The following is a 13,165-nucleotide window of genomic DNA, read 5'->3' on the forward strand; positions in this document are numbered from 1 at the left end:
AATTCACCTGTGAAGCCATCTGGTCCTGGGCTTTTGTTTGTTGGAAGGTTTTTAATCACAGTTTCAATTTCAGTGCTTGTGATTGGTCTGTTCATATTTTCTATTTCTTCTTGGTTCAGTCTCGGCAGTTTGTGCATTTCTAAGAATCTGTCCATTTCTTCCAGGTTGTCCATTTTATTGGCGTAGAGTTGCTTGTAGTAATCTCTCATGATCTTTTGTATTTCTGCAGTGTCAGTGGTTACTTCTCCTTTTTCATTTCTAATTCTATTGATTTGAGTCTTCTCCCTTTTTCTCTTGATGAGTCTGGCTAATGGTTTATCAATTTTGTTTATCTTCTCAAAGAACCAGCTTTTAGTTTTATTGATTTTTGCTATTGTTTCCTTCATTTCTTTTTCATTTATTTCTGACCTGATCTTTATGATTTCTTTCCTTCTGCTAGCTTTGGGTTTTTTTTGTTCTTCTTTCTCTAATTGCTTTAGGTGCAAGGTTAGGTTGTTTATTCGAGATGTTTCCTGTTTCTTGAGGTAGGCTTGTATTGCTATAAACTTCCCTCTTAGCACTGCTTTTGCTGCGTCCCATAGGTTTTGGGTCGTCGTATCTCCATTGTCATTTGTTTCTAGGTATTTTTTGATTTCCCCTTTGATTTCTTCAGTGATCACTTCATTATTAAGTAGTGTATTGTGTAGCCTCCATGTGTTTGTATTTTTTACAGATCTTTTCCTGTAATTGATATCTAGTCTCATAGCGTTGTGGTCGGAAAAGATACTTGATACGATTTCAATTTTCTTAAATTTACCAAGGCTTGATTTGTGACCCAAGATATGATCTATCCTGGAGAATGTTCCATGCGCACTTGAGAAAAATGTGTATTCTGTTGTTTTTGGGTGGAATGTCCTATAAATATCAATTAAGTCCATCTTGTTTAATGTATCATTTAAAGCTTGTGTTTCCTTATTTATTTTCATTTTGGATGATCTGTCCATTGGTGAAAGTGGGGTGTTAAAGTCCCCTACTATGATTGTGTTGCTGTCGATTTCCCCTTTTATGGCTGTTAGTATTTGCCTTATGTATTGAGGTGCTCCTATGTTGGGTGCATAAATATTTACAATTGTAATACCTTCCTCTTGGATCGATCCCTTGATCATTATATAGTGTCCTTCTTTGTCTCTTGTAATAGTCTTTATTTTAAAGTCTATTTTGTCTGATATGAGAATTGCTACTCCAGCTTTCTTCTGATTTCCATTTGCATGGAATATCTTTTTCCATCCGCTCACTTTCAGTCTGTATGTGTCTCTAGGTCTGAAGTGGGTCTCTTGTAGACAGCATATATATGGGTCTTGTTTTTGTATCCATTCAGCCAGTCTGTGTCTTTTGGTGGGAGCATTTAATCCATTTACATTCAAGGTAATTATCGATATGTATGTTCCCATTCCCATTTTCTTAAATGTTTTGGGTTTGTTATTGTAGGTGTTTTCCTTCTCTTGTGTTTCTTGCCTAGAGAAGTTCCTTTAGCATTTGTTGTAAATCTGGTTTGGTGGTGCTGAACTCTCTCAGCTTTTGCTTGTCTGTAAAGGTTTTAATTTCTCCATCAAATCTGAATGAGATCCTTGCTGGGTAGAGTAACCTTGGTTGTAGGTTTTTCTCCTTCATCACTTTAAGTATATCCTGCCACTCCCTTCTGGCTTGCAGAGTTTCTGCTGAAAGATCAGATGTTAACCTTATGGGGATTCCCTTGTGTGTTATTTGTTGTTTTTCCCTTGCTGCTTTTAATATGTTTTCTTTATATTTAATTTTTGACAGTTTGATTAATATGTGTCTTGGCGTGTTTCTCCTTGGGTTTATCCTGTATGGGACTCTCTGTGCTTCCTGGACTTGATTAACTATTTCCTTTCCCATATTAGGGAAGTTTTCAACTATAATCTCTTCAAATATTTTCTCAGTCCCTTTCTTTTTCTCTTCTTCTTCTGGGACCCCTATAATTCGAATGTTGGTGTGTTTAATGTTGTCCCAGAGGTCTCTGAGACTGTCCTCAGTTCTTTTCATTCTTTTTTCTTTATCCTGCTCTGCAGTAGTTATTTCCACCATTTTATCTTCCAGGTCACTTATCCTTTCTTCTGCCTCAGTTATTCTGCTATTGATCCCATCTAGAGTATTTTTAATTTCATTTATTGTGTTTTTCATCGTTGCTTGGTTCCTCTTTAGTTCTTCTACGTCCTTGTTAAATGTTTCTTGCATTTTGTCTATTCTATTTCCAAGATTTTGGATCATCCTTACTATCATTATTCTGAATTCTTTTTCAGGTAGACTACCTATTTCCTCTTCATTTGTTAAGTCTGGTGTGTTTTGACCCTGCTCCTTCATCTGCTGTGTGTTTTTCTGTCGTCTCATTTTGCTTATTTTACTGTGTTTGGGGTCTCCTTTTCACAGGCTGCAGGTTCGTAGTTCCCGTTGTTTTTGGTATCTGTCCCCAGTGGCTAAGGTTGGTTCAGTGGGTTGTGTAGGCTTCCTGGTGGAGGGGACTATTGCCTGTGTTCTGGTGGATGAGGTTGAATCTTGTCTTTCTGGTGGGCACGTCCACGTCTGGTGGTGTGTTTTGGGGTGTCTGTGGCCTTATGATTTTAGGCAGCCTCCCTGCTAATGGATGGGGCTGTGTTCCTGTCTTGCTAGTTGTTTGGCATAGGGTGTCCAGCCCTGTAGCTTGCTGGTCGTTGAGTGAAGCTGGGTCTTGATGTTGAGATGGAGATCTCTGAGAGATTTTTGCCGTTTGGTATTATGTGGAGCTGGTAGGTCTCTTGTGGACCAGTGTCCTGAAGTTGGCTCTCCCACCTCAGAGGCACAGCCCTGATGCCTGGCTGGAGCACCAAGAGCCTTTCATCCACACAGCTCAGAATATAAGGGAGAAAAAAATAGAAAGATAAAAAGAGGATAAAATAAAATAAAGCTATTATAATAAAAAATAAGAAAAAAAATTATTAAAAGTAAATGTATTCAGAAAAATTTTTTTTTAATTTTTAGAAATAGATTTATTAATTTTTTATAGTAAAAAATTAGAAAAAGATTTTTAAGAAAAAAATTTATTAAGAAAAAAAAATTTTTAATTTTTTAAAGTAAAAAATATGAAAAAACTTATTAAAAATTTTTTTTAATTTCTAAAAATAGAAAATACGGAAAAAATTATTAAGAAAGCATATATTAGGAAAAAAAAAATTTTTTAAGTAAAAAAAAAAAAAAAAAAAAATGGACGGACCTAACCCTAGGACTGATGGTGAAAGCAAAGCTATACAGACAAAATCTCACCCAAAAGCATACACATATACCCTCACAAAAAAAGGAAAAGGGGAAATTAATATATCCTGCTCCTAAAGTCCACCTTTTGAATTTGGGATGATTCGTTGTCTATTCAGGTATTCAACAGATGCAGGCACATCAAGTTGTTTGTGGAGCTTTAATCCGCTGCTTCTGAGGCTGCTGGGGGAGATTTCCCCTTCTCTTCTCTGTTCGCACAGCTCCCAGCGTTCAGCTTTGGATTTGGACCCGCCTCTGCATGTACGTTGCCTGAGGGCGTCCGTTCCCCACCCAGACAGAACGGGGTTAAAGGAGCAGCTGCTTCGGGGGCTCTGGCTCACTCAGGCCGGGGGAGGGAGCGGTATGGAGGAAGCGGGGCGAGCCTGCGGCGTCAGAGGCGTCGTGACGTTGCAGCAGCCTGAGGCGTGCCGTGTGTTCTCCCGGGGAAGTTGTCCCTGGATCACGGGAGCCTGGCAGTGGCGAGCTGCACTGGTTCCCGGGAGGGGCGGTGTGGAGAGTGACCTGGGCTCACACACAGGCTTCTTGGTGGCGGCAGCAGCAGCCTTAGCGTTTCCTACCAGTCTCTGGGGTCCGCGCTGTTAGCCGCGGCTCGCGCCCGCCTCTGGAGTTCGTCTAGGCAGCGCTCTGAATCCCCTCTCCTTGCGCGCCGCGAAACAAAGAGGCAAGAAAAAGTCTCTTGCCTCTTCGGCGGCTGCAGACCTCCTCTCCGGCTCCCTCCCGGCTCGCCACGGCACGCCAACCCCTTCAGGCTGTGTTCACGCCGCCAACCCCAGTCCTCTCCCTGCGATCCGACGGAAGCCCGCACCTCAGCTCCCAGCCCCGCCTGCCCCAGCGGGTGAGCAGACAAGCCTCTCAGGCTGGTGATCGCTGCTCGGCGCTGAGCCTCTGTGCGGGAATCTCTCCGTTTTTCCCTCTGTGCCCCTGTTGCTGTGGGATCCGCGCTGATAGCCGCGCGGCTCGCACCCGTCTCTGGATTTCGTTTAGGCAGCGCTCTGAATCCCCTCTCCTTGCGCGCCGCGAAACAAAGAGGCAAGAAAAGTCTCTTGCCTCTTCGGCAGCTGCAGACTTTTTCCCGGACTCCCTCCCGGCTAGCACCAAAGCCCGAGCCTCAGCTCCCAGCCCCCGCCCGCCCCGGCGAGTGAGCACACAAGCCTCTCGGGCTGGTGAGTGCTGGTTGGCGCCGAGCCTCTGTGCGGGAGTCTCTCCGCTTTGCCCTCCGCACCCCTGTGGCTGCGCTCTCCTCCGCGGCTCCGAAGCTTTCCCCCTCTGCCACCCGCAGTCTCTGCCCGCAAAGGGGCTTCCTAGTGTCTTGAAACCTTTCCTCCTTCACGGCTCCCTCCCACTGGTGCAGGTCCCGTCCCTATTCTTTTGTCTCTGTTATTTCTTTTTTCTTTTACCCTACCCAAGTACGTGGGGATTTTCTTGCCTTTTGGGAGGTCTGACGTCTTCTGCCAGCGTTCAGTGGGTGTTCTGTAGGAGCAGTTCCACGTGTAGATGTATTTCTACTGTATCTGTGGGAAGGAAGGTGATCTCCGCGTCTTACTCTTCCGCCATCTTTCTCTACAGTCTCTGTTTATGCTTTTAATGGCTGATTTTTCTCATGGTCATGGATAATATGTTCCTACCTCTTTACAAATCTACTAAATTTTTTTCGGAGGCTGGCAATTATGATTTTCACTTTTTTTTTTTTTTTTTTTACTGCTTTTCTCTTCTCCTTTCAAGCATTGGGTTTTGTCTCTGAAGACAGTTAAGTCATATTTGATCAGTGGTTTGTTTTTCTTTTCTTACCTTTTTCTTTTTCTTAATCTGTCATTTTGAGGCTTAATTTTATGGTGGTGCTTTTTGAGATGAGAGAGGGTAGGTCTAAAGGAGCTTTTATCCCAGGCCCATTAGAAAGGTATGATGCTTTGGGGATTGCTATTAAAAGACCTTTGCATTTATCCTGGTCTCACCACTGTGTCCAGTGGGAATTTGAATGATTCTCTGTCATTTTGTGCTTTGGGAATGCATTAGGTTGCAGCTACCCAGTGATTTTCTTTCTTTTCTTGAAGTTCAGCTTTGCTAGGACTTGTGGATTTTCACTATATGCATGCATACATTGGTATGCATGCAAATATTTATGGTATCTCCTATGCCAGTTTCTGTAGGGTTTTTTTTTTTTCTCCTCTATATAGCTCCAATCTCTCTGCATATTCTAGCTGTCTTTACCTTCCCAAATTACTTTGTTTGGCTTCCTCATTCCTGTGATATAGTATGGAAATTCCCTCATATAAAAGCTGGGGTAAATGTTGGGCTCACCTTGTTTGGTTTTTTATTCTTACATTCGCAGCCTACCCTAGCTGTTGTCCAAAATATGTAAACAGTGTTTCATATATATATACACATATATATATATACATATATATATGTATATAAATATATATATATATACATATATATATGTGTATATATATATATATATATATATATATATATATTTATTTATTTTTCCCAGACTGGTCTCTGTTATTGCTTCATAGTCAGTGGAACTGTGGGCATTGCCTTGTAGACAATTACGCGAAGATCTATCAGGATGAGACACAGACAGTGGGAAAATGTTCCCAACCATTTGGCAACTGAGCTTTTAAACTGCATAATTAGGGAAGTACCAGCCCTCCCTTTCATCCTTGCCTTTATCAGCATCCAGGATGTATAATATGGCAGAGCCTGAGTTCCTCTCCCATCCTGCCAGCTGAGTTATAAGAAAGGACTGCCTTCTATAGTCAGAGGGAGGCCAGAGATGTGCAATTCCAGTTTTAAATGTGATGAGTCAGTATCAGGATTGACCACATCAGCGTTTATTCTGGTGAAGTTACAGTTCTTCCCTGGTATGATCATGGCCTAGAATTTAAGGATTGTGACTGACGGAGAATCAGTTGCCTTAAGCTCTGAGTTTTAGCCATTTTCCCTGGGGATTGCAAGAGACCAACTGTTCATCTAAAAGTCAAGTTTGTAGGGGATTAGCTTTGGACAAGTGACCTTGCAGTACATGAATTTTAGAACTAAACTGAGAGAATTTCCAGAAACCTAACATAGGCTATATCTACACAAGACTATTAAAATATCCCAATATTTAAGAATTATACTATTGTACCAATTATTTAGTATACTTGCCATGTCTAAATACATGTTGTTTCATTTGCTTCCAAATACTCATTTTATTAGTTATTTGGTGCTGTATAACAATTTAAACCCAAAATTAAAAACTTAAAACAAGAAACATTTATTGCATAACAGTTGCTAAAAGTCAGAAATCCCAAAACAGTTTAGTTCAGTGGTTCTGGCTCAGTATCTCTCGTGAGGTTAAGTCAAGCTGTTGGCTGGAGTTTCAGTCATTTGAAAGCTTGACTGATGTGGCTATTGGCAGCAGATTTCAGTTCCCCATCACGTGGGTTTGACCACAAGATGGTACATATCCGTCCTCTCACTGTGTTAGCATGGGGGAAGGGAGCTCTCTGGGGTCTCTTTCATAAGTATTAATCCCAGTCCTGAGGGCTCCACCCTCATGACTTAATCACCTCCCAAAGACTCCATCTTCAAACACTATCACATTGGGGATTGGGTTTCAATATATAAATTTTGGGGAGAAACATTCAGTCTATTGCATTCTACTCCAGGACCCCTAAATTCAATCATTTTTGCATGCAAAATACATTTATTCCATCCCAGTAGCCCAAAAGTCTTAACTCATTCCAGCATTAACTTTAGAGTCTAAGTCCATAATCTCTTGTAAATATCATCTAAATCAGGTATGTGTGAGACTCAAAGTATGAGTCATCCTGAGGCAAACTCTTCGCTAGCCGTGAACCTGGGAAACCAAACACGTTATGTGCTTCCAAAATACAACAGTGAGGCAGGCACAGGATAAGCATTTCCATTCCAAAAAGGAGAAAGAGGAAAGAAGAAAGAAGTGACAGGTCCCAAATAAGTCCAAAGCTTAGTGAGGAAAATTCCATTAGACCTTAAGGTTTGAGAATAATCTTGTTTGGCTTGATGGTCTCTGCCCAGTGGGGTGGTAAGCCCCCCGCTCAAGGCTCTGTGGGACAACCCTGCTACAGCTTCCTACTGCGGCCCTGCCCCTGCTGCAGTTCTCTGCCAGGGCCTGTGGCCTCCTTAGCTTGTGGTGCCATGCCTGCGACTCTGCCAGGCTCCCCTGTCTGTTGAAACCTAGGTAGAAGCAGCCGTGTGTCCCATGCTCATACACTCTGGGCCTGTGATGGGAGTGGGAGCCCTGGTGATCCCGGAATCATCTTTGCGGTCATTCTTCCATTGTCTTGAACAATATAGCTCCTGGCTTCTGTTTAGATGGCTCATCCATACTAAACTCTTTATGAAAAGGTCACTTGGCCACAACCTTAGTGTCCTCATTTTTTTGCAATATGGATAGGCTGAGTTTTCCAAAGTTTTATGTTCTCTTCCTTTTTGCTTAACAATTTCATCTTCCACCTTCTCTCTTCTCACATTTTAATATAAGCAGACAAGAGAAGCCAAGCTCTATCTTCAACACTTTGCTTAGAAATTTCCTGCAAATACTATGTGATTGTACTTATTTGAGGCATCTAAAGTAATAAAAATCATAGAAACAAAAAGCTGAATGGTGGTTGGTGGGAGTCGGGGGGAGATGGGGAGTTATTGTTCAATGGATATGGAGTTTGCAGATGAAAAATTTCCAGAGATCTGCTACAACGTTGTGCTTATTGTTAGCAATGTATTATTTTACGTGTTTTTTACCATAATTAAAAAGAAAAAGAAAAGAAAAAGGTTTAGTAGATTAAACAAAATAACATGTGATGAGACTGAGATTCAAGAAGGTAATTTTTGCTTCTAAGAACATTGCTCTTGGGAATTCCCTAGCAGTCCAGTGGTTAGGATTCGGGGCTTTCACTGCCGAGGCCTGCAAGCTGCATGGTGTAGCCAAAAAAAACCAACAACAACAACACTGCTCTTTCCATGTAATCATTGCTGCTTCCCATGATATTGTGTATAATACTAATTATTTATTACTACAATATATTAAGTTTTCAAAATAATCATTATTATTTTCTCACAAGAATATCAATTAACATAATTAAGCTAAGACTAAAATATGCAGAAAAACATACTACTTTATAATAGCAGAGTTGTTAAAGTGAAAACTAGCAATTAGACTCAATTTTAGTAGTTGTAATATTTTGTCTTAAGCTAATCACCAAGTGCACATATTTGCTTTGGTGCAGTTTGGAGACTAAATGTGTCAACCATGAAGAAGACTATGTTAAGAAGTCGAACACTGTTGACTATTCCTTACACATACTACAAAGTTAGATAATCATATGGGAGATGGGAACATTGAAAAGACTGACCTGAGGGACTGCTCTGGTGGTCCAGTGGTTAAGACTCAGTGCTGGCAATGCAGGCGGCACGAGTTCAATCCTTGGTTGCAGAAGATCCCCCATGCCTCGTAGTGCAGCCAAATAAATAAATAAATAAAGTACCCAACTCAATTGTTTAAAAAAAAAAAAAAAAGTGCCCTAAAAAAAAAACAAACAAAGACTGGCCCGAGTATTGGTGAAATTTTAAGATATATTTTGCTAATAGAACAATGTAAATTTAATTAGATTATGTGCTTCTGCTATAACAGCACAGAATATAACCAATAAGAAAATGATTTAAGATGTTTTTATGTCAAAAAAGCAAAGAATAGAGTTATGAAAGAGTTATGGGATGTAAACACCCAAAATCAATGGCTTAATTTCTGGACTCATTTAGAACAAAAAGATTTATTATTTATTTTAGACATAGTTTACCTCATGTGTGGATGCAATATATATAATACTAATAATACTGCTATTTTTACCTAATTGACTTTCTTACACACATAAATTCAATACTGAATATGAAGTGTGGAATCAACAGCCACAGGGTGAAAGGTAAGATCTTGGATATCAACTAAGTATGGAAGTTTACATACTTAATTCTGTATTCTCTCTCAGGGTTTTGCTGATTGAAGACAAGGCATTGAAAAGATACTTTTTCATTTGTTCACTTCTGTATCCTGAGGGCCTATAATAGGCTTTGGCAATCAATAAGTTCTCAGTAAATATCATTTGAGTAAATGAATGAGTCTTGTCTTAGCCAGCTTGGGCTGCCATAACAAAGTACCATACACTGAGTGGCTTAAACAACAGAAATTTATTTCTTACCACTCTGGAGGCTGGAAATCTGAGATCTAAGTGGTTGAGTTCTGGAGAGGACCTTCTTCCTGGCTTGCAGAGGACCGCCTTCTCACTGTGTCCTCTCATGGCAGAGAGAGAAGGAGCTTCAGTCTCTCTCTCCCTCTCTCTCTCTCTTTTTTTTTTCCTTATAAGAACACTAATCTCATCATGGGGGCCCCAACCTCAAGACCTCACCCACATTTAATTATCTCCCAAAGACCCCATCTCTAAATACTATAACAGTGAGGGGTCAGGACTTCAACATATGAATTTTGAGGGGACGCATTCATTTCATAACATTCAATCTGTGCCCCCCCACCCTCGCTCAAAATTCATGTCCTTGTTGCGTGCAAAATACATGCATTCCACCCCAACAGCCTCAAAGGTTTTAACTCACTTCAGCATCAATTCTAAAGTCTAAAGTACAAAGTCTCATCTAAATATCATATAAATCAGGTATGGGTGAAACTCAAGCTGTGATTCATTTTGAGGCAAAATTACTCTCCAGTCATGAACCTATAAAACCAGATAAATTGTGTGCTTCCAAGATATAATGGGGGCCAGACCTAGGATATCCATTCCCATTCTCAGTTTACATGATTACTATGAAATACATTTATGTTTGTTTTTTCTTAATGCTGTTTGATATTCCACTGCGTGGATATACAGTTTTTAAGCCCTATCTATTTTTAAGATTATTTGGACATTTTCCTATTGGGGGTTATTATAAATAATGTTGCTGCAGATACTTTTGTCCCTGTCTTTCAGGAATGCATGATGCCATTTTTTGTAGAGTATATGCTCAGGAATTAAATTGCTGGGTATAGGATAGATACAAGTATAGGCCAGTAGACATTGCCAAACAGAAATCCAGAACACTTATTTCAATTTACATTCCCACTGGCAATGCAGGAGAATCTTAGTTGTTCATGGTGTTCAGAACTTTGTTATGCCATAAGATTAATTTGAAATATTCTGATAGGTGTGTAGTGGAAGTGTGTTGTGATATTAATTAGAATTTCTCTCATGACTAATAATGTTCCTTTTCATTTTGAATATTCTATTGCAAAGTGCCCATCCAGGATTTTGTCCATTATTGTGTTGTCTGTTCTATTATTATTTAATTATTTTAATATTACATATGAGTACCTTTTCTTATATATATATGACCAGTATCTCCTCCCAGGCATTACCTTGCATTTGTCCTTAATATTGTCTTCTGATGAACATAAGTTTTTAATTTCAATGAAAATTTATTATCTTTTAAAAAAACTTTACTGCATTTTGTATCTTGTTTAAGAAGTCTTTGCTTACTCCAAGGGCATAAAGATATTCTTCTATGTTCTTTTTTCATCTTAAAGTGTTTTTTTAAAATTTTATATTCTACAATTGAATATATATTATACATCATCGCAAATTATTTTTTTTATGTAAATTTCAGAAAAAGGATCTAGACATACTGTTTTATTGTGCATATCTAATTGCTCCAATATCATTTATTGAAAAGTGATATCCTTTGCCCACTACACCACAGTGTTTGTTTGTTCATTTGGTAAATATTATGACTGGTTATATGGGGGGTTATTTCTGGACTCACTGTGAGTATATTTTACTGATCTATAATGTCTATCCTATATAAATAATTACTATTTTATACACAATACCTTTTTAATGTCTAGATATTAAGTAGTATAAGTTCTCCAGCATTATTTTCCTTCAGGATTGCCTTTCACTTTCATATAAATTCTAGGAAATGTTAATTTCAACAAAAAGTTCCTGCTGGGATTTTTATTGGAATTACATTATATTATACCTATGGAACAATTTTGGGAGAGTTGATGTCTTAATAATATAGTGTCTTGTGTAGTATAAGCATGGTATACCCTTTCATTTATTTAGGTTTTCTTTGATTTTTCTCAGTGATGTTGTGTAGTTTTCATTGTAGAGGTCTTATGTAACTTTCATTAGTTTGAATTCTAGATAATAGTTGCAGTTTAGTGTTGTATATAGTGCAGAGTATTTTAAAATTGCATTTCCCAATTATTTTCTGATAATATAAAGAAATATGATTTATTGTTATATATTGGCTTGTAAACAACACCCTTGCTAAATTCATAAGTGAATTTTAGTAGTTTGTAGATAGTCGAGTTGTACTATCATGTCATCAGTGAATATTGTCAGTTTGAATTCCTCCTGCTAACTCTTTATGTCTTTATTTTATTTGCGTTATTGCACTGGCTAGAACTTCCAGTGTGTGGAGTTTGGAATACGTCACCCCAAAATATGCCACTTTGGCATATTGGTTATTTTGAATTAAAGGTACTTAAGAAACAGCCTGTGCAAGAAAGACACTCTGACCCTTCTTTCTCTTCCTGAAAGCAGGAGATAAATCTCCCATGTGAAAGGTGCCCTCCATGTACCAGGAGGATAGAGGACATTCTTACCACAAAAGACAGAGAATTTAGGGTTGAGAAGGCTGTACAGTCAGCCCTCTGTATCTGTGGGTTTTGCATTCATGGATTAAACCACCTGCAGATGGAAAGTATTCCAAAAAAACCCCAAAATTCCAGAAAATTCCCAAAAGCAAAACTTAAATTTTACAAGCACCAGCAACTATTTACATAGCATGTATATTGTATTTATAACTATTTATGTACCATTTACATTGTATAAGGTATTATAAGTAATCTGGAGATGATTTAAAGTGTACTGGAGGTTACAGGTAGATTATGTGCGAACACTACACCATTTTTTATGAGACTTGAGTATTCGCAGATTTTGGTATCTACAGGGGTCCTAGAACAATCTCCCATGGATCCCAAGGGACAATTGTATGAACAAACATTGTTCATCTAACCCTTATCTTCCCAGTTACTTCCTCACCACTTACTACTCTTAGAACAAATTCCTTTATCTTGTCAATTCTTCACAAATTTATTGTTTCTTTGACTAAAAGGTGTAAAAGCTTCCTGTTCTGGTCACTTCTTGGGGTTTTCATTGTCTTGTGAAGGCTCCCTTGTACATGTAAGTAATTCAGTAAAATTTGTTTGCTTTTCTCTTATAATCTGTTTTATGTCAGTTCAATTTTTAGGTCCAGCCAGAGAGCCAAAAAAGGTAGAGCATTTTTCCTCTCCTACAAGGACAATGTTAACTTGAAGTGAGTGAGAGTGGAATTCCTGTTTTATTTACAACCTTAGGGGAAAAGTATTTAAAACTTCACCATTATGTTTAATGTTAACTAGAGGGTATTGATGCTCTTAAATCAAGAACCTTAAGAAAATTTATTTATTTTCTTAATTTCCTCAGAAATTTAAAAAATAAACAACTTCTTGAAATTTAGTTTTGTGTATACTGAGACAATCATATCAATTTTTTACTTTATTCTCTTAATGTTGTGGGTTTAACTGTTTCTTTTATGTTCTTTTCTATTTCTTCCATTCTTTTTTCCTCTTTGTACTTTACTCTGAATATTCTTTAGTGCCCTGTCTTTGAGTTAGCTGAAGTTACATTTTTGTGTGTGTCCAGTCTGTTGTTAAACTCATCCAATGAGTTCTACATATCAAAAATTTTATAGAGTTCAAAAACTTGAAATTCTCTTTTTATCCATTTTTTATCTTTTCCTCTAT

The sequence above is a fragment of the Balaenoptera ricei genome, chromosome 16, assembly GCF_028023285.1.
Source record: "Balaenoptera ricei isolate mBalRic1 chromosome 16, mBalRic1.hap2, whole genome shotgun sequence".
NCBI classification, from domain to species: Eukaryota; Metazoa; Chordata; class Mammalia; order Artiodactyla; family Balaenopteridae; genus Balaenoptera; species Balaenoptera ricei.